This window comes from Pongo pygmaeus, chromosome 5 (genome assembly GCF_028885625.2).
Source record: "Pongo pygmaeus isolate AG05252 chromosome 5, NHGRI_mPonPyg2-v2.0_pri, whole genome shotgun sequence".
In the NCBI taxonomy this organism is placed as follows: Eukaryota; Metazoa; Chordata; class Mammalia; order Primates; family Hominidae; genus Pongo; species Pongo pygmaeus.
The window spans coordinates 9,129,318-9,151,287 of NC_072378.2; the positions used below are offsets into that span (position 1 = coordinate 9,129,318).

General features: G+C 38.2%; 1 long non-coding RNA gene across 1 annotated transcript in view; it reads left to right on the top strand.

Annotated features, from left to right (window-relative positions):
• The first annotated feature begins 785 nt into the window (after positions 1-785).
• Positions 786-21,970, top strand: part of LOC134739643 (uncharacterized) — a 56,192-nt gene continuing 35,007 nt past the window's right edge. The window contains exon 1 of the long non-coding RNA XR_010126508.1: positions 786-919. This is a non-coding gene — a long non-coding RNA (uncharacterized LOC134739643). The remainder of the gene's footprint in view (positions 920-21,970) is intronic.

Sequence of the window (21,970 nt, forward strand, 5' to 3'; positions counted from 1 at the left end):
TTGCTTATATTGTTTATGGGTTTCTTTCCTAGGGGCATCTATGTAAATCATTTGGAGTTTTTGCCTTGCCCCTTAGAAGAAAAATATGAATGATTTGACGGAACAGGCCTATAGCCAAACCCAAGGTGATCTTTCCAAGTGTGAACTCCATCTTCAAACTTCTAGTGAGTCTGAGGCCGCGACTGGAAAAATTTAGAAATAATTTCTAATTCTTGAAAACTTTGAAATGTCAAAACATTAAAACTTTAAGTTTTTGTATCTTGTTTAATGTTTAACAATTTTCTGAAACTTTGTTTGGAAATTATGTAGGTATTCTATTCTGTTAGTTTGGCTTAGCATATATAAATAGAGCTATGTCTACATATTAATAGTAGTCTTGTTTTACCTTATCTTTGTGTTTTTTTTTTGTTGTTGTTGTATGCCATCTAGATCCTAAACCTTAAAGAAGAAACTATGGCAATGTCTCTTCCACCACTCTTGACTAGCATGATGTGTTGCCAAAAGACTTCAGATCATAAGTGCAAAATAAAAAAATCACAAATTGACTGCATCTTTTCTCATTGCTCAACAACTGTCAAACAATTGAGAAATTTGTTTTGGATGAAGCAGTAACATTCCTTCTTCCACTCCCAGCCCCATTCCACGTAGTCTGCAGTTCCTCACTGACCACTGATTGATGTCAACGTGCAAACTCTCAGACAGAAAACAAGACATATGTCATGGGTTTTCTGGTTCTTCAAGCTTCTGATTAGGACCAGAGCCAGCAATTGCACACACTTATCCCTATTCCTTCCATGAATGCAGAGAAAGAAAGACCTTCTTGGGCTGCAAGAAATACTCTGTTCCTCACACATAATAACTAAGGCTCAGCAGCTTGTAAAAAGGCATGGTCCAGGGCATGTCAGGACAAGGAAGAGTGGTAAGTTATTTCTCTGTCTTTTCTCTGTATTCTTTCATAATTGGGACAAGGCCTCAGCTGACAAGGAGCTGGCAGAACACTGGGGACAGCTGGTATGTAAGAACCAACACCGTCCCATCAGTCATTTATTCAACACATGTTTTTTGAGTATCTGCAACGTGACTGCACCGTTATAGAGTCTGCATTGTTGTAGGTCCTGAGAAAAAAACTGCAAAGCAAAAGTACACACAGGCTTGCCCTCCTTAAATGTATAGTCAAGTGGAGATGGCAAATATTAAGGAACTAACTTGTGCTATTGAAGTTTAAAAGAAAGGGATCTTACTGAGTCTGAGGAAAGGGATGAATCAATGCAGACTTCCTAGAAGAACTGGCATATAAACCAAGAACTGAAAGAGGAATAGACATTAAACCAGAAAACAGAATGTAAGAAAAATAGATTTACGATGCAATACGATGCAAAAACCCTAAAGGAAAAAGTTCAGTATGACTGGAATATATAGACAGAAGATAATTGTTTATGATAAGACTGAAAAGGAATGCAGGGTCTAGATAAAGAGACTCTTCGAATTAGTAAGAATTTTTTTTGAGACAATAAAAGACCATTTTGCTTTGGCAAAATAATAATAATAATAATAACCCTCACTGTAGTGTGAACTATAAATTTAGGAGAGCAAGAGTAATTGTGGGGAAATCAGTTAAGAGCTTGCTTTAGCCAAGAAAACAGTTGATGTTGGATTAAACTATGGAGAAGATAATGGAGATAATGACAAGTGGATAGATTTTGGAAATCAGTATCATTTGGTAATTAATTGAACACAGGAGAAAAAAGAAAAGATGGGGTTACATAGGACTCCAAAATTTCTGAACAATCAGCTGGGAAGATGATAGCATTATTTGTTGTGTAAGGAACATGAGAAGAGGATCGGGATTGGAGGGACACATGAGGAGCTCTGGTTTTGACACATTGAGTGTGGTATATGGGCTCTCACTTACGTGGGTCTATAGCTAAGAAGAGAAGTCATGGGTTGGACGCAAAAGTGTGGGTTTTGGCAGCATTTTGGTAGTAAAGATTTGGCAAATGGTTAACAGCATATTACAGGAAAAGAAAAGAATTTAGGTCAGAGTCCAGAGGAAAGCATACATTTAACACAGAAGAATAAAACCTAAGAAATAACTGGTAAATGAGATTAGGAAGCAGTCAGAGAGGAAGAAAGCCAGGAGGATACGGTGGCATGGAAGCCAATGGAGAGATTGTTTCAAGAAGAAGAAGACAGTTAACGTAGGGAATTATCAACATAGAGATTAAGAAGTGTGGATTTACCAATAAGGAGGACGTTCGATTTTTTCAAAATGGAAACCAGAGAAGAGGCAAAAGCAAAAAAAAAAAAAAAAAAAAAAAGAATTGTCAAGAGGCAAGACCAGAACTTGAAAGAGAATACCAGGAAACCATGGAAAGTGAAGATAGACTTAGAGAGTATGGTCAAAAGTCAGGACAGAGAAATCAGATGAGGTGATCTGAAATCCAGAAACTATTCATGGAGAACACACCCCAGGCGAGTGACTTTTGAAAGTCCTTTCCTTTATACTTATCTATATTAATTGCTGAATGTAAAAATATCATATTTTAATTATTTATTACCAAAATAATGTATTTCCTTGTGGAATAACTTAAAAAAATGTAGAAGAGTAAAGAAATGATCCATATTCTTTGCATGAAAAGAAAAACAATATTGATGTTTGCTCTTTCCATCAGAATTGTCCAAATAAATTATCATTCTATACAAATTACTTTGAAATATGTTTTCTTTGCATAATGTTTTAGCATAACCAATTATATTCTATTATAAGTTGGGTTAAGTTGGATCATTACATTTAAAGTAAAATTTAAGAAATAGCAATTAAACTTTTTAAAGGCTTCTAATTTTTTAACCCTGATTTTGGTATTTTTTGAAATAGATGCTTCAAGTGGATAATCTATTGTTCCAGAATTAGTTGTAGTCATTGTGAAATAAAATATTTTATATACACTATGCCTGAAAAATGTTTATATCAACTTTTGTTATAGAAAAATACAAAAACATTGCTGTTTTCTTCTGACCTATATTTTTCTCCATAATATGAAAAGAAATTGTTAAACACCTTTGCAATGGATGATATCTCATGCCTGATTGACCATTAAGTCTACTTCAATTATTTTTAACCAGTTTAATTATAGTTAGATACTTAATTTATGAAAAATTCCAGTCATTAAGGGTTTATACAATTCATTAGCAAGTTAATATAGATATAAAATTACTTATTTTTTATATTTTATACATATCAAACAAATACCGAACATAGCTCATTGGTTTAAATTGTTTGAACATTCAACTCTCAGTATAAGCAATTCGACCTGGACAGAATTGGCATATTGTAGAACCCAAGATGACCTTAACACCTTCAGGAGATTCCAGGGCATAAACTACACTGGAGTTCCACGCACAAAGGAAAAAACAGACACAGACTTAATGTAGGGACAGACTCAGAAGCAGTAAAGGTCATCTAAAACATCTACACAAAAGATGAGCAGAAAGTTGAAATCCTGAAGAAGTAAAGTCTCTGCAAATCAAATCAATATCAGCAAGGTAAAAAATATACATTTTGGTGAATTAACAGAGGGTGGAGCCAGGGGAGCTATCTCAGGAGGGAATCCCAGGCTCCTGAGGCTCTAACTTAGTTACGGAGAAAACTGGCTTAAACACCACATCCACCAACATGATCACTCCTAACCAAAGGATTTTTGCTGTTGTTGTTATTTTAGTTCTTGTGGAAAAAAGTATTCACTTTTCTCCATTACAGTTATTGTATTTTCTTTATTTTGCTTTTTTAGGAATGCCATGATCAAAATAACCTTGAACTCAGGAGTCAAAAAAGCTGAGTTTATTCCAACATTGCCAGTTACTAGTTCTAAACAAATTATTTCAACTAATCTATGGTTTAATGTATTCATCTATAAAATGAAGCTAATACATAACCAATGTGCAGGACCATGCAAACGTTAACACAATCTAACATAGCACAGCAATTATTTATATTATGTTTAAAAAAACTAACAAAACTGCATGTATTTACTTAAATTTTCTATATTGTGAAAGAAAACAGAAATGTTTATTGTTGAGAATATTTCAGATAGCAAATATATGTATGTTACAGAAAGTCTATTATTATGTTGTTTTCCAGAAACTGAATAAAGAAAATGTATGAGTTGACATAACATAGCTTTTGAGTTTAGCATACAGGGTTATGGATTATTCTCTTCACATAAATGCTCTTCAAGCCTTGAAAATGAATAGTTAGGCAACTTAGGTTAATCTCATGTAGGCAAATCATGAAAGTATCTGAAGCACTATGTCTTGGTATTAGTTTTCTATTGCTGGATGACAAGTTACCACAAACTTAAAGGCTTAAAACAACACAAATTTATTACCTTAGCATTTAAATGGGTCAGGATTCCAGGTTCAAGTTAGGTGACTCCTCTATTCAGAGTTTCTAACCAGACTGAATCAAGGGGGGTCAGCTGGGGCTGTAGTCTCATCTGGAGCTCAGGCGTCTCCTCCAAGCTCACTGGTTATTGGCAGAATTTGGTATGACATATTGCAGGAGACTCCTTCTCTAGTCTTCTAAGAAGGAGTCTTATAGAACATAACACAATCATAGGAGTAACCACCTTATTATACTCACAGATCCCACTAAGATATTCAAGGGAAGGTACATATACAGGCTCTGTATACCAGGGGGTGGGAATCTTGGGAGCCATTAAGAATTCTGCCTACCACTCTGCCCTCCTATCACTGATGGGAATCTATACGATGAATATACCCCTAAGGTTGTTGACCCTTCTCAAAGTTGTAACAAACCAGATATGCCCAATAATCCGGGTACATCAACAGCCTTTATTCCACTGAGGGGAAAAATACATTCCAAACATCAGTAATGAAGACCAGTTATGAAGGATTATCCCTGCTGTAGGGAAGTGATTCTGTTTCTGTATTCATTTGACCAAGTTTTGGTGTAAATTAGAAAAGGACAGCCAGGAAACTTCAGCTGGGAGATGAGTTCTGTCTCCATGTTGGCCTGCACTTCCTGCCCCAGCTGGGAGCCGTCCTGACACCTGTATGTGAAGGCCATGCCTGCTACTGAGAAGCCTGCAGTGGGAGTCTGAGCACCAGCTCAGCTTCTTTAGAGTTACATGACGCAGGCCAGGAAGCCCCATCTTTCCTCTAAAGCACAGATTTCTCATCTATGAGAAAGAAATAGTTATAACTTTCCTACCACATGGATTATTTGAGGGTGGAATAAAATCATGTATGAGAAAGGGCTCTGCTAACTATAAGGTACTATAAACCTATAATACAATATATCAGTCAGAGTGGCAGGCTGAGCCATATGAAGTGGCCCTTCTGTAGATCAAAATAGTTGAGTATCAGCAATTTCATATGGTTCCGAATAACAGCAGCATTTTTTTAAACATCTCTCATTCCCAGGGAATATTTTTAAGCACCCCTTTTCAAAACTTGTCCCCTAGGCCTCTTGCATCACCAGAAGGCATCTATAAAGGTTTAGGATCTTAACATTTATAGCTCAGAAGAAAATCTTTCCCAGGCAAGGATGGGGAAATCTTGTGCCCTCTGGAGTTTTTTTTAATGACCATACAATCTTAAGTATTATAAAAAAGATATTCCCAAAAGAAAGAGAGAATATCTTAATGAATAATTAAAATAATTCTGTAAACCTTGTTTTTATAATCTTCTAAACATTGAATTCTTATGCCCATAAACTACATTAGCTTGTTAGTATCCTAAGGCTTTCTTTTGCTTAGGGTGTGGCTTGTGGAAAACAAACATCTGTTTCGATGTATCATTGGTTGAACTTATAAACTATGTCTATTATTGGTAGGTAAAGGCAGGACAGCCACTGGAAATACAGGCCCTGAGCAAAACTGAGAGACTAACTTTACAGATAACTTACTGGTAAAAAGGAAGATAATTTTGTAATTGTTCACTCTCATATTTGGGAATGAGCACAGAATGCCATCATATCCATGCCATGCTTTTGACTTCTCACATTTTTTAGGGTAAAATATTAATTATGCAACTTTGAGCATATTTTTGACCCATTTTCCTATTATTGTACATGGTACCATGAGGATTTGATCACTTTGTCATTTTATATTCTTTTGTAGATGTTTGTGCTTGCTAAAAATCTATCTATCCCAGGCCAGGCACCATGACAGGAAGACTGATAAAAACTCTAAAATTCTCAGCAATAGAAGAATTTTGAAAATTAAAAAAATATATATACACAAACTAAAATTTTCTAGTAAAATCTAAAAGGAATTTATTGTGAATGTTTACAAGTATATTCTCCTAATATTTTCAAAAGACTCCTCCACACATTTACAAAATGAAGGGAAATAAGTAGAATCTTTGGAGTATTCCCTGGTAAAGGAAAAGGTTTGAAGTCACATCTTTCTAAATATCATTTGTGAAATGTTAAGAGTAGTTTGTTCAACAGAATCTTCTTTAAAAAAGAGCACGAAAAGGGTGGAAAGATTAGTATACAATATTCCCTGGGTATGGGTGTGGGCAGCCTTCATAATAGCATGTAGACCAGAAAATACTCTTCCTGGATCCAAACCACATGGGCAGCATACATCACCCCTGGCTGGCCGGCAACAGGATGTATATAGGACTATTGGTAGACATGGAAAGGTTAGGAGAGGCTACAGGGCAGATAAAACATCTGGAGAATGCTGGAGTGGGACTCATCCTGGTCATGTCTCCTGCCCAGAGTGTTCACCGGATAGTAGAACTGGTGTGCACAGGACAGTAGGGTACCAGGGACATCAAATGCACACCTGCTTACATTGTACTGGGGATAACTTAGTCACATGGTCACGTTTTTCTTCATTGCAGAGATTTACAGTTAACCCTTGAACAACATGGGTTTGAACGGCGTGGGTCCACTTATATGTGGATCTTTTTCAATAAATATACTGGAAAAATTTTTGGAGATTTGTGACAATTTGAAAAAACTCACAGGTGAACTGTGTAGCTTGGAACTATGTAAAAAATTAAGAAATTAGGTGTGTCATGAATGCGTAGAATACATGTACATGCTAGTTTATTTAAACATTTACTACTATAAAATATACACAAATCTATAACAAACATTTAAAAATGTTCAAAACTTATGCACACAAACATTTACAGACCATATGTGGTGCCATTTGCTGTTGAAAGAAATGCAAAGAAGCACAAAGATGCAATATGAAGTCATAAGTGCAGAAAATTCAATGTACTATATACTATACTACTGTCGTAATTTTGTAGCCACCTCCTGTTGTTATTGCGGTGAGCTCAAGTGTTGCCAGTATTCACTTAAAACACATGTGATGTTCATCATCCCTGAGTGAATAGTCCCTCTCTCCAGTAAATAGTGTATTGCAATAAATAGTGATCTTTGTGGTTCTTGCATATTCTTCATCATGTTTAATGCAACACTGCAAATCTTTAATAACACCATGGGACCCATATGAAGGGCCACGAGTGATGCTGAAATTGCTCCCCAAAAGCAGCAAAAAGTCATGATATTACAAGAATTATTTGAATTGCTCAATATATGTCCTAGATTGAGGTCTACCAGCTGCTGGTTGCCCACCATTTCATTTCATGGTTCCCCCATAAAAACCATTGTGAAAAATGAAAAAGAAATTTATGAAGCTGTAGCTGCAGCTATGCCAGCAGGCACAAAAAACTTGCACTTTTTTATGAAATACCTTTTTATCTCGTATAGAAAATGCAGCTTTTATGTGGGTCTAGGATTGCTATAAGAAAGACATATCTATAAACTCTAATATGATTTGACAAAAAGCAAAGTAACAACTTAAAGTAAAAGGAGGGGGAGATATATAAAGCTGGGGAAGTGAATGCCAGCAAAGGATGGTTTGATAATTTTTGAAAGTGATTTGTCTTTAAAAATGTTAGAGTTAGAGGAGAAGCAGCTTCTGCTGACCAGGAGGCAGCAAACAAGTCCCAGATGCCATTAAGAAAATCATTGAGGGCCACGTGTGGTGGCTCACGCCTATAATCCCAGCACTTTGGGAGGCCGAGGAGGGTGAATCAGAAGGTCAGAAGTTTGAGATCAGCCTGGCCAACGTGGTGAAACCCCATCTCTACTAAAGATACAAAAAGTAGCTGGGTGTGGTGGTTCACGCCTGTAATCCCAGCTATTCGGGAGGCTGAGGCAGGAGAATCGCTTGAACCTGGGAAGCGGAGGTTGCAGCGAGCCGAGATTTGGCCACTGCACTCCAGCCTGGGTGACAGAGCAAGCCTCCATTTCGGAAAAAAAAAAAGAAAAGAAAAGAAAACCTCATTGAGAAGAAATGATATCTGCCTGAACAGGTTTTTAATGCAATTGGAAGTGCCCTTTTATAGAAGAAAAAATACCACAAAGGACATTTATTAGTAAGGAAGAGAAGTGAGCACCAGGATTTAAGGCAGGATGGAACAGAATAACTCTACTGGTTTGTGCAAATGCAGTCAGGTTTACAATCAGGACTCCCCTTATCTATAAGGCTGCTAAGCTCCAAGTCTTGAAGGGAAAAGATAAAGACCAGCTGTCAGTCTTTTGATTGTATAATAAGAAGGCCTGGACAATGGGAACACTTTTTCTGTATTGGTTTTATCCATGCTTTGTCCCTGAAGACAGGCAGTACCTTGCCAGTAAGTAACTTCCTTTCAAAGTTCTTTTGATGTTGGGCAATGTCTCTGGCCACCAAGAACCCCATGAGTTCAACCACAGAAGCATCAAAGTAGTCTATGTGCCTCCCCTGCAAAAGTCTCTAATTTGCCCTCCAGATCAGGAGGTCATTAGGACTTTTAAGGCTTATTTCACAGGGTATTATATGGAAAAGATTGTTAAGGCTATGGAAGAGAACCCTCAATTGAGAGAATATCATGAATGTCTGGGAGGATTATACCATTAAAGATGCCATCATTGTTATTGAAAAAGCTGTGAAAGCCACTGAGCCAGAAACAATAAATTCCTGCTGGAGAAAACTGTGTCCAGATGTTGCGCATGACTTCATAGGATTTACAACAGAGCCAATCAAGGAAATCATGAAAGAGATTGTGGATAAGGCAAAAAAGATGGAGGGTGCAGGATTTCAAGATATGGATCTTAAAGAAATTTAAGAACTTACAGACATCACACCAGAGGAATTAACAGAAGATGACTTGATGGAGATGAGCGCTTCTGAATCAGTGCCAGACGACGAGGAAGAAGACACAGGAGAAGCCGTGCCAGGAAACACATTTACGTTCGACAATTTGGTAGAAGGGTTCTGATGGTTCAGGACTGCTTTTGACTGTTTCCACAACATAGACCCTTCTATGACGCGGGTGCTGAAACTAAAGCAAGTGGTGGAAGGATTGGTACCATATAGAAACATTTTTTAGAGAAATGAAAAAGTGAAAAAGTAAAAAAGTTTGCCAGGAATTACTATGTATTTCTGTTAATTACAAAACGTGTGGCTGCCTCTCTTGTTTTTCCTGCTTTCCCTTCCACCTCCTCCACCTCTTCGGCCTCTGCCACCCCTGAGACAGCAAGAACAACCTCTCCTCTCCTTCCTCCTCCTCAGCCTACTCAATGTGAAGACAATGAGGATGATGATCTACTTCCACTTAATGAATAGTGAGTATAGTTTTGCTTCTTTACGATTTTGTTAATGATATTTTCTTTTCTCTAGCTTACTTTAAGAATACAGTATATAATACATATAATATAAAAACATGTTAATCAACTGTTTATGTTTCAGTAAAGCTTCCTGGCAACATTAGGCTATTACTAGTTAAGTTTTGGGAGAGTCAAAATTTACATGTAAATTTTTTGACCGCATAGGGAGTTAAAACTGACCGTATAAAGTCAACTGTATTGTAGTTTGTTAATTTCAAATATTCATTTACTTTATATCAAATTTTAGGCAGAGAAAGGATACATGTCCCAGGATTGCAGGTGAGGCTCTTAATTGAACTGGAATTTAGATGGTGCAATCTACCCACTGCTCTATCAGGGAGACTTTGTTCCTGGCGACAGGTCTTGTTGCTGGGACACAGTGATGAACTGGGAGGCAAAAAGGAGGGCTCCCTAGATCAGTCTGAAGGTTAACATACAGAATAGACAGCTTGGAAGAGAGCAGGACTCCTATAGGTGGTTAGCTGGACAGAGCCTATTAGTTCTTCCTCCAACTGGGATTCTGAGGCAGAACAACAAGGAGCTGCTGAAAACATCTTCATTCTTCAGACAGTGTCACACTCTTCTCAGCCTCGTCAGATGGGAGCCCTCAGAAGTTGGCTAACTCAGGTATCAGAATTGTCCTCAGAATGTTCACCTTGACCTCATCTTGTGACTCACCGATATCCAGGGCTGGCTATGCAAAACTGTGCCTAGGGAGAAGCCAACGGAAAGTGAGGAGGACAAACAATACCTCCTTGAGCAGCCAGGTAACCAAGAAGAGGAGAAGACACTGAGACAGCTGAGAAGCCAGAGTCTCTCTCATGAGAACAGTGCCCCAAACTGGACACAGGACGTGTCTAATGAGAGCTCCACTGCCACCAGCACTGAGCACTAGATGCTGCAGTGACACCACTTTCTACCCAGGCACAGGACGCTGAGTGCCACAACTAGCATGCCACTGTTGTGAGGAAGAATGGAAAAATATATATCTAGAATTTCCAAAATTTCTGGTTGGTGGTGATTTCTGCTACTCACATAGGCACAGTAACATGAGAATTGCCACAGAGTCATGCATCACTTAATGATGGAGATACATTCCCAGAAATGTGTCATTAGGCAATTTTGTCATTGTGTGACCATCAGAGATGATATTTATACACACCTAGATGGTAGAGCCTACTATATGCCTAAGCTCTATGGTGGAGCCTATTGCTCTTAGGCTACAAACCTATACAGCATGGTACTGTACTGAATACTGCAGGCAATTAGAACACAATTGTAACCATTTGTATATCTAAGCCTATGTAAACATAGAAAAGATAGAGTAAAAATACAGTTTTAGAATATTATGGGATCACTGTCATACATATGGTCTTCAACCACAATGTTATGTGGCACATGACTGTATTGGACAACGAAAACTGTGTCTAATGTCCTCTGGAGAAAGCATTAATAGGCTTCACTATAAAGTATACAATACTTTTAGCATCCAAGCTCATAAACTAGAAATTCCTATTTTGAAAGTAGCTTGAAAATTGTAAAGTAGGATTCCAGAGCAACCCCACTGTCGCTCTACCATTTTGGGGGGGATTAACTGCACTCAAATGAGGTTCCTCTCTGAGATATACCATGACATGCTTTCCTTAGTTGACAACAACTTTTATTTTATAACTCAATTTGGTGTTACATTTCTGATAATTTATTTTTTCCTTTGACTGAGTCATACTGTTTTAGAGGCATGAATATTTTCTCACTTGTACTTCGATGTCCTGAGTTCGGCTTTTCTTAAAAGATAAGAAGACATTATAGGACGGCTTTCTGAGAACAATGTTTGCACTTAATTTTGCCTGATTGTTTTACTTTACTTTTCTTTTTATTTGCTAGACAGGAAGGTTCAGACTAAAGATTGGAATTCAGATGCAGCATCTCTGTCCCCCACTCTCCTATATGCTGCTTTGTGAGGTGGCAGAGGTGGAGTGGTGGGGGGAGATAAAGGACACGGGAAGGAGACGGCAAGGCTAGAAGAGGGAGAAGGGCCTTACTCGTTCCTGTTTCCTTCTCACTGGCTCCCTGGTGCTCTGTTCTACTGCCCATTGTCTCTGTGACACTCACCCTAGGAACATTCTTCACCCCAGCATCAGCAGTTTTTTTCCTGCAGAAGCAGTTGAGTCCAGTTTGCAAATTTGCCAGTTCTTGCAAAACCAGCCCCTTCCTCAGAGGTTTAGGTTCCAGCCCACAAATTTGAATAATTCCTACCTCTTCCCATTTCCCCTTCATCTGTAAGTATCAAAGCTGCTTTCAGAAGTTGTACCTCTGCAATATTCCTTTGTTGCAGTGTTCTCTTTTGCCACGATAGTATATGAAGTTATTCTCTTGCAATATTTAACAAATAGTGATATATACATATACACACATATATGTATAAACATTTTTATTGCTTAAAATTTACAGGCAGTTTATTCATATTGTTTTTTCTTCTCATTTTTTTCTTAATTGTGTTCTTATCTTTTTAGTTACCTAAGTAACAACTTTCTATGTTGCTATCACTTCTTCCCGTTAAATATTCTCTGTTTAAGAAACTGCTGTGGCTTCTGCTTTCTGATTTGGCGCTGCCAGTACAGACCTCAAATATGTATTCCATTTCCTCCCTCTGATTTATATTTTTCTCAGTCCTGTTGTTAACTTACGGGTTTTGTGTATGTGTGTGTGCATTTTTTGCAAGTGAATGCAAGTATTTTCTGAATTACAGTGGCCTCAAAGATCAAGTATATGCTAATGTTTAATAAAAATGGCTGGGAACGGTGGCTCACGCCTGTAATCTCAGCACTTCAGGAGGTCGAGGCGGGCAAATTACGAGGTCAGGAGTTTGAGACCAGCCTGACCAACATAGTGAAACCCCATCTCTATTAAAAATACAAAAGTTAGCCTGGCGTGGTGGCATGTGCCTGTAATAGCAGCTACTCAGGAGGCTGAGGCAGGAGAATTGCTTGAACCCGGGAGGTGGAGGTTGCAGTGAGCCAAGATCACACTACTGCACTCCAGCCTGGGTGACAGAGCAAGACTCCATCTCAAAATAATAATAATAATAATAATAATTTTTTGAAAATTTCATCCGGTCTCAAGTATAGAAAATAATAAATCAATGAAAGGTTTTGTTTGATATGATAATGGTTACTTAATATTCAGCCAGTTTTTCCCAATGTACTGGACTTTAGCACTGGCACTTAATATAGATTTTCTAACTTACTTCTCTCCAAAAAATCAGTGAAGTAGGTATTATGACTGTTGTATCTGTTTTACAGTAAGTAAAGGGTTCTTAGTAAGATTAAATAACATACTCAAGGTCGCAAGGACAGTAAGAGCAGAACTGGGATTTGAACATAGGGTAACAATTTTGCCTAAACAATTTTGCTCTAAACAATTTTGCCTCACCTGGATTCAGATATTTATTGGGGGTAATGAGTGTCCTCTTGAGTCCAGTGTGATACCCATAATTAAAATAAGCAAAGCTCAAGAGATAGTGAAATGCAGAGGGTCACAATTAGATAATTTGCTACAGTTGTACTTCTTTGCCACACTGTTCCCTTTTACAATGATATTAGATGAAATTATTCTCTTGCAATATTTAACAAATAGTGATATGTATATATATGTTTTATTTCTTAAAAATCTATAGGCAGATTACTTATGCTATTTTTTCTTCTCATGTTTTTATCCTGTGTGTTCTTGTATCTCAGAGACTAACCATACACAATGTCCTTGAGCCCGCATAGACTCAGCTCCCTCATCAGAATCCAATACAGTGTGATTCAGCCAGATTCCTCTGTACAGTAGACATCCTGAACAGTCCCTGGGCTCCAACCCATCATCGAAGTCCCCTCTGTCAAAAACTTCACCTATTGACTTTCAAAGACTAGGACAGGGTCAACTGTGTTCTACAGGCTTGGAAATATGATCGCAACGCATTGCCTTCCTTGCAAAATTTTTACAGTTGCCGCAGAGACAACAAAGGTGTGCCACAAATGTTGATGTAGGTGCAGGAAATTAAAAGCACATAACTAAAAGAAAAATGCAAAAGTCTTTCTTGAAAAGAAAATCTGTATGTGCTTTCTAAGTTTCATCTGAAAGCCAATTTTAACCTGCTGCTTTATTTAACCCTCTGCTGAGCACTGCATATGGGACATTGCAAACCGACGTCATTTGAGATGTGTTAGGACCATCACCTAGTAATTACCTTCCTTAGAAGATAATATTTTATGTTAAATAAACAATGGTCTCCAGAGAATTCTTGTTTTTAGAAAGAATTGGGAGAGAGCAGTGCAGTAATCAAAAGGTGAAAGAGTCCAGAAAATGAATACAATGTGTCAAAGTATTAACTAAAGTATTTTCCCTCTTTCTGGATGAGATGAGTGGGGAAGAGAAGGGTTGTCATTGGCCTTTAGTTTTTTGTTGCTGAGTAAGTGAAAAGAAATGGAAAATGAGATTCTTCCAATTTCAAACTGTTACAATATGGTTACTTACATGCCCTACAGAGAATTCCTGAAGGCACGAACCCAGTCACAAATTGGTGCACATCAGCATTTTGCATAAAAGGAAAACATCCATATCTGACTCAAGCAACAATGAAATCAATACAGAAACATTTCCAGAGAAGTCCTGCAGGTTTTTTATGCATTTATAGCTAGTATATTGTGCAAAAAATCTTCTGACTCTTTAATAAATCAACTTTAGATCCACAGTTCCTAAACTTCCATGATTTTCTTTATCATTACCTAGAGAGCACCCTGAAGATAGGAAGTCACATTTGTTTCGCCTACTGTTTCTATCCTTATTAGATGGCTTATCTCTCTGCTGGTTTTTTGATAGGTTTGGATACAGGGGTTAAATTCATATCTTACAGTCTCTCTACCACAGCCTCCTCCAAAGCTTGCAGAATATCGTGAAAAGAGCATCTGGCAACTCCAGGGCCAAAACGCTGCCCTCAGCTCTCTGCCTCGGCCCAGACCTGTCTGTCAATAGAATTATGCCCATCCCTGGAATTGCATTTGATTTTATTTACCATTGAATATCTGAGCTACCTGCTTGAGTTAAGTAATTATTTTAGGTACTCCAAAAAACATACCTAAAGTGATTTTGCAAGTATATTTAAAATAATGTTTATGTACCTTCAGTAAATTTTGAACATTATTTCAACTTTTGGTGGTACAGAAATCTACTACTTCAAATATAGTTTTTAAATGATAGACGTGATGCTTTTAAGAAAAATGAAACTTTTATATAAATGTTACTGGCCGTTCATAATGAAGATGTTAGCATTAGAAAAGAAGAAGGAATTAATAATTTCCTCTTAATAACTATCTAGTCATGGTCTATAAGCAGAACAAAGAAACCAATCAATCATCATTCCTCCATTGGTTCAGAACCCCGACTTAATGTTAGGCCCCCTTGATCTATGGCATCAAACCTCTATGGTAATGCCAATCATTTTATGTTTGTATTAAAACATCTGTGTCATTCTGCTCTGTGCCCTCATCTGTACATTGGGAATAATATTGGTTGTATTCAGGTTATATATGAACTAATATTCAAAAATAAGTTTAGATCAATACCTGGCATATAGACGGTACTCAGCATATTTAACTTACTATTACTAGTGCCTCATTAGGTTGTAAAATCCTTGAAGATATAAACTCTCTTTTGTTTATATTTGGATTTCCTAAATTACCAAAACCTTAACAGCCCCTTAGCTAGTATTTATTAAATTAATTGATACTCTGATACTTTAGAAATGCATTCAAAATCATACAATGGGCATATAGGCCAGTTTTATATTTAGTTTAGATAATCATTAAATCTATATAAATACATAATCTTAAAAAAATAATGGGCTGGGCATGGTGGCTCACGCCTGTAATCTCAGCACTTTGGCAGGCCAAGACGGGTGGATCACGAGGTCAGGAGATTGAGACCAGCCTGGCTAACATGGTGAAACCCCATCTCTACTAAAATATAAAAAATTAGCTGGGCATGGTGGTGGTCATCTGTAGTCCCAGCTACTTGGGAGGCTGAGGCAGGAGAATGGCGTGAACCTGGGAGGCAGAGCTTGCAGTGAGCCGAGATTGGGCCACTGTATTCCAGCCTGGGCGACAGAGCAAGACTCTGTCTCAAAAAATAATGATAATAATAATAATAATGGATGTGATATAACCAAATGGGGCCATAAAAAATCTCTGCCAGTCACTGCAAGCCGCCATCCAATTTTCAAGGCTCAGTTTCATTGTTATCTCTTCCATTAAAATTTCCTTGATCAGCCCTCACCCATTTTTCCACAAGACAACTATAGGACTTGGTATGTTCATTTTCCATAGAATGTATGCCATTCTTCTTGACCTTCTAGATATTTGTGTATGCTGATACACAAATCGTTTTTAAAAGCAAGAACCATGAAGAACTTCTATTGATTTTCACCAAGACTCATGGTCTAATGCATTTGCTCATGGTAGGATCAAAATAAATGTTTGCTGAATAAAAGAATGACTCAGCAAAAGCTTGCTCAGCACCAGGGTGGGCACCTTGACAATATGAAGGAAGAGAAGATATTCTCTCTCTCTGCTATCAACTCTATTGCAACGTTGTATAGTTTAAGCATGTCTGTGTACATGGAACCAGGGTGAGAACCAGTGGTTGACAGACCGTGTTTTCTAGGAATTGTAGAAGGCACCCATCACCAAGTCCTGATAAGGCAAAGCCTCAGAGTGCAGGGGCTTAGTCCTGCATCCTAGGAGAGATTTGGGTGAAAACAGAAAGTCTTTGAGGAGTGCTTAATTATTAAAGTCTGAATAAATATGGCCTCCTGAAGATCTGAAGGGTTTGTGTGGCTACAGGGAGAGTTAGGGGCAGAGTTGGGGGTTACGGGCAGGGGAATTGAGTACAGATGCATGGTTCTGCTGTCACTGATCCTCTAACTGAAGGGCAACCCTGCACAAGGCAGTGGAAGGAGCATTTGTGTTTGGCATCCTCGCTTTCCCATATCCTGGTGCCCTAGGGAAGGAAGAAGAAAACTTCAAGCTGGTCAGTGCCCCTTTGGGCCAGCTTTCTACCTCATGAAAGCAGCACTCTGATAATTTTAGTGAAGATAGAATCCATTCTCTTTCCAACTAGTCTTGGTAACCTTTTGGTTTCAGGGAGTGTTTCCTAGAGCCTCACGATGGAGAGAAAGGATCAAATCGTGATTTGAACACTTCGAAGGGCTCTAGGCAGCTGTGATTCCTCCAGCAAGAAGCACTGTGGTTTGAGTGTTCTCATCTATGACTGAGGACAATGGTGCCCACCTCACAGGGCAGTGAGGATCTGAGAAAAATGCATATGACCTGTCACGACAGGGATTCAATGCTAGGCAGCCGCTATTGTTATTATTATCACTATTATTTTTATGTCTTGCTTATATGTCTACGGTTCCTATATACAATTCAGAAGGAAAAACAATAGGCCTGGAATCTTTGTTTTTCAATTTAAAAGTATTTATTGACTGATGACTATGTGCCAGGCATCTGTTAGGCACTGAGGATATTTCAGTGAACAAGATGGTTTGATCGTTCCTGTCATGGGCATTTTATCAATTGATGGTGGATAATTAAGCTACCAAGCAATTGGTATTGGATAATGAAGTGTGACAATTCAGAAAAGCCAAAGTTCAGCATGAACAAAAGCATGAGGCAGGGAAGATTGGAGTGGAGGCAGCAATAACTGGCTGAAAATTAGAGAGCCAGTAGAGTGGAATTGCTACGAGCACCTTCCAGAGCTGGGTGAGTGACGAGGAAGGTTACATCTCTGTGCACCATCTGTAAAATGGCATGAGAATAATACATACCACATAGGATTGCTATGGCGATTAAATGGTACTAGAGGCCTCCTTTGGGGGCTCTTATAAGGATTGAATAAATAAATGTAAAGCACTTAGAACAGTGCTTAGCACATGGGAAACACTAGTTAAGAATTTGCTCTGATGATGATGGTCATGTGCCCGAGGAGTAGATTTCGGAAATTTGGACGCCCACATGTGGCTGCACAGTGAAGGCCCTTGCATACAGCATTAACGTTAGTAAGAGTTTTGTAGGGAAATTGAGTGTTTCAAGACAAATTCACCTTTACCAGGGCAAGTTCTGGAAGTGGAGAAGTGGAAGGAGGGCATTCTGGGCAGACTGGTAGATCCTGGAAGCTACCGAAAGTTCAGCACGGTTAGTCAATGCAATCTAATAGAAATCTTGATGCAAGCCACCTACGTAGTTTGAAATTTTCTAGTAGCCCCATTTAAAAAAGGCAAGAAAAAGAAAACAAAAAAGGTAATTTAAATAATATATTTTGCTTAACCCAATATATCCAAAATATCATTTCAACATGTGATCAAAATAAAAATATTGAAGAGATATTTTACATTCTTTTTCATGCTAAGTCTTTGGAATCTGGCACATGTTTTACACTTAAAGCACACTTCTGTTGGACTAGCCACATTTCAAGTGCTCAAAGTACTTGTGGCTAATGGCTACCATATTTTACAGTGCAAGGCTAGCCACAGTCATTTATAGCCATTATTCCATCCTGGGGAGTTTGCACTTTATCGTAGGCAGGTGGCAATGGGGGAAGAATGAAGATGATGGCAACACAGAAGAGAACCGGAATAATTAAATTTGCTTTTTAGAAAGTTCACCTGCTGCTGCAGCTGTATGGAGGATGAACTGGGATGAGTGAAGAAAGCTTGGAAATTGGCAGACCATAGGGTGACCATGGCAGTTGCCCAGGAGAGAACTTGGAAGCTAGGATAAGGTTGCAGCAATGAAGACGAAGAGGAGAATGGAGTTGAAGGATGGTAAGGAAGCCAAATTCACAGGGTTGGGTGACCAACTGCACCTGGCGCTGGTGAAGGAGAAGGAAGTAAGAACAAAAGGCATGTTCTGAAGTTTGCACTGAGTACCTGGAGGAGTGCTTGAGGCTCCACCAAGCGTTGACAGGGCAGTGACAACGAGCTTTGGTTAGGCTTATTAACTAAGTTGCATGTGGTTTTGCCAAGTTGAGGTGCCTGGGAGGTTTTTAACTGTATGTTCTAACCATAAAAAGAGATAGTACTTTATGGGATAGAAATTGCTGCCATAGATAAACACTTGTATAACATTGTTTGCTACAAAGTAAGTTGATCTGTTTAATCAATGTTTTAAACTCAGACTGAGACACTTTTCCCCCCTAAGACATACTTCTATCACACAGGTAAGGTAAGCCCATGGGCACGTAGAGTCCTTATTTGTCATTGTCTAGTTCTTGTGCAGCACAGTGGCATAAACTTTGTGGTCGGAATGCCTAGATTGTAATTCCAACTCTGCCACTTACTATGGAACCATGGACATTACTCAACTTCTATGTGCCTGTTTCCTCAACTGTGAAATGTAGTTAATGATACTATTTAGATTATTGATTGATAGCAAGCTCAGAGTTATTCCTAGAATATAGTAAACCCAATGTAAATGTTTGCCAAATAAACGTGCTTTAGGCAGCTTTACAGAACATGTCCGCTTTGTAAGTAGGATATCATGCATCTTCATCATCTAAAGCATTCAGATCTCTGCATATCAAGACATAAGAAAATTGCTACTCTGTTTCAAATTAATCTCAAATATTTTCATTAAAGTGACTGGTCAGAGAATGTCTTTTTTAAAAGCCAATTTTTATTATGTTTAATTTTTTATTTTTAATTATTATGGGGTGAAGACTATTTCAATAGCAAAGACCCTCTGTAACTGCTAATTCTTTAACATCTATTTTTAACATTTTAGTAGGTAACAATGATAAACAATGATAAAATAATAGGTAAAAGTGTAATTTCCATTTTTATAATTTCCTAAATATATTTTTCTTCTCTCTAATTTAGAATATTCATTTTTCTTCTTAGTTCTTGGGATAATAAAAGCATTAATAAGAGAGCACCCAACTGAATTTGGTTTTTGTTCAGTTTTACTGAATACCCATTAAGTTCGATAGGAAATACACCAAGATAATTAAATGAGGAGTTAAAAAAAAATCTAGAAACTATTTCAGGATATTGCTTTCTTAATTCTAGATTATAATTATGTTTAGTGTGTGCCAGGCTCCATATTAAATAGTTTTTGAAGATGCTGAAATATCACACAGGGCAGGTTGTAATGTGGTTGAATCTACTTAGGACATGTGAATGGGAACACATGGACATAGACACACCAGATGAAGGAGATGAATCTCTGAAGATGAACATGCATTCCCCATGGGGGTTGGCCAGGGAGAAGGTGTGTGTTCCAGATATGCAGAGCCTGAACTACACAGAAAGATGGAGATATCATGGGCTTTGCTCTCAATTCATCTGTCAGCTGGGTAGGGTGCTGGGGCAGGCTCATAAGTTACTAATTACAGGACAATGTAGTCAGTGCCTGATAGATGGAAAAGTCCTATTTTTTTTTCTTTTCTTTTCTTTTTTAGACGGAGTCCCACTCTGTCACCCAGGCTGGAGTGCAGTGGCATGATCTCGGCTCACTGCAATCTCTGCCTCCTGGGTTCAACTGATTCTCCTGCCTCAGCCTCCCGAATAGCTGGGATTACAGGCATGTGCCATCATGCCTAATTTTTGTATTTTTAGTAGAGATGGGTTTTCACCATGTTGGCCAGACAGGTCTCAAACTCCTGACCTCAAGTGATCCACCTGCCTTGGCCTTCCAAATTGTGGGGATTACAGGTGTGAGCCACTGCACCCAGCCTGAAAACACCTATTTTTTAGAAGGAAAGAGGCAAGGGAAACTTTTATTTCCTTGGGAAAACAAGGGAAGGCTTGACATAGGAGATATTCCGTAACATTCAAGAACTTTCTAGTTCTTTTAATTGTGATGTTAGGGTGTCAATTTTGGATCTTTCCTGCTTTCTCTTGTGGGCATTTAGTGCTATAAATTTCCCTCTACACAGTGTTTTGAATGTGTCCCAGAGATTCTGGTACGTTGTGTCTTTGTTCTCGTTGGTTTCAACAGAAATACAAACTACCATCGGAGAATACTACAAACACCTCTATGCAAATAAACTAGAAAATTAAAAGAATGGATAAATTCCTTGACACATACACTCTCCCAAGACTAAACAGGAAGAAGTTGAATCTCTGAATAGACCAATAACAGGAGCTGAAATTGTGACAATAATCAATAGCTTACCAACCAAAAAGAGTCCAGGACCAGATGGATTCACAGCTGAATCCTACCAGAGGTACAAGGAGGAACTGGTACCATTCCTTCTGAAACTATTCCAATCAATAGAAAAAGAGGGAATCCTCCCTAACTCATTTTATGAGGCCAGCATCGTCCTGATACCAAAGCTGGGCAGAGACACAACCAAAAAAGAGAATTTTAGACCAATATCCTTGATGAACATTGATGCAAAAATCCTCAATAAAATACTGGCAAACCGAATCCAGCAGCACATCAAAAAGCTTATCCACCGTGATCAAGTGGGCTTCATCCCTGGGATGCAAGGCTGGTTCAATATACGCAAATCAATAAATGTAATCCAGCATATAAACAGAACCAAAGACAAAAACCACATGATTATATCAATAGATGCAGAAAAGGCCTTTGACAAAATTCAACAACCCTTCATGCTAAAAACTCTCAATAAATTAGGTATTGATGGGACGTATCTCAAAATAATAAGAGCTATCTATGACAAACCCACAGCCAATATCATACTGAATGGGCAAAAACTGGAAGCATTCTTTTTGAAAACTGGTACAAGACAGGGATGCCCTCTCTCACCACTCTTATTCAACATAGTGTTGGCAGTTCTGGCCAGAGCAATTAGGCAGGGGAAGGAAATAAAGGGTATTCAATTAGGAAAAGAGGAAATCAAATTGTCCCTGTTTGCAGATGACATGATTGTATATCTAGAAAATCCCATTGTCTCAGCCCAAAATCTCCTTAAGCTGATAAGCAACTTCAGCAAAGTCACAGGATACAAAATCAATGTACAAAAATCAAAAGCATACTTATACACCAATAACAGACAAACAGAGAGCCAAATCATGAGTGAACTCCCATTCACAATTGCTTCAAAGAGAATAAAATACTTAGGAATCCAACTTACAAGGGACGTGAAGGACCTCTTCAAGGAGAACTATAAACCACTGCTCAATGAAACAAAAGAGGACACAAACAAATGGAAGAACATTCCATGCTCATGGATAGGAAGAATCAATATCGTGAAAATGGCCATACTGCC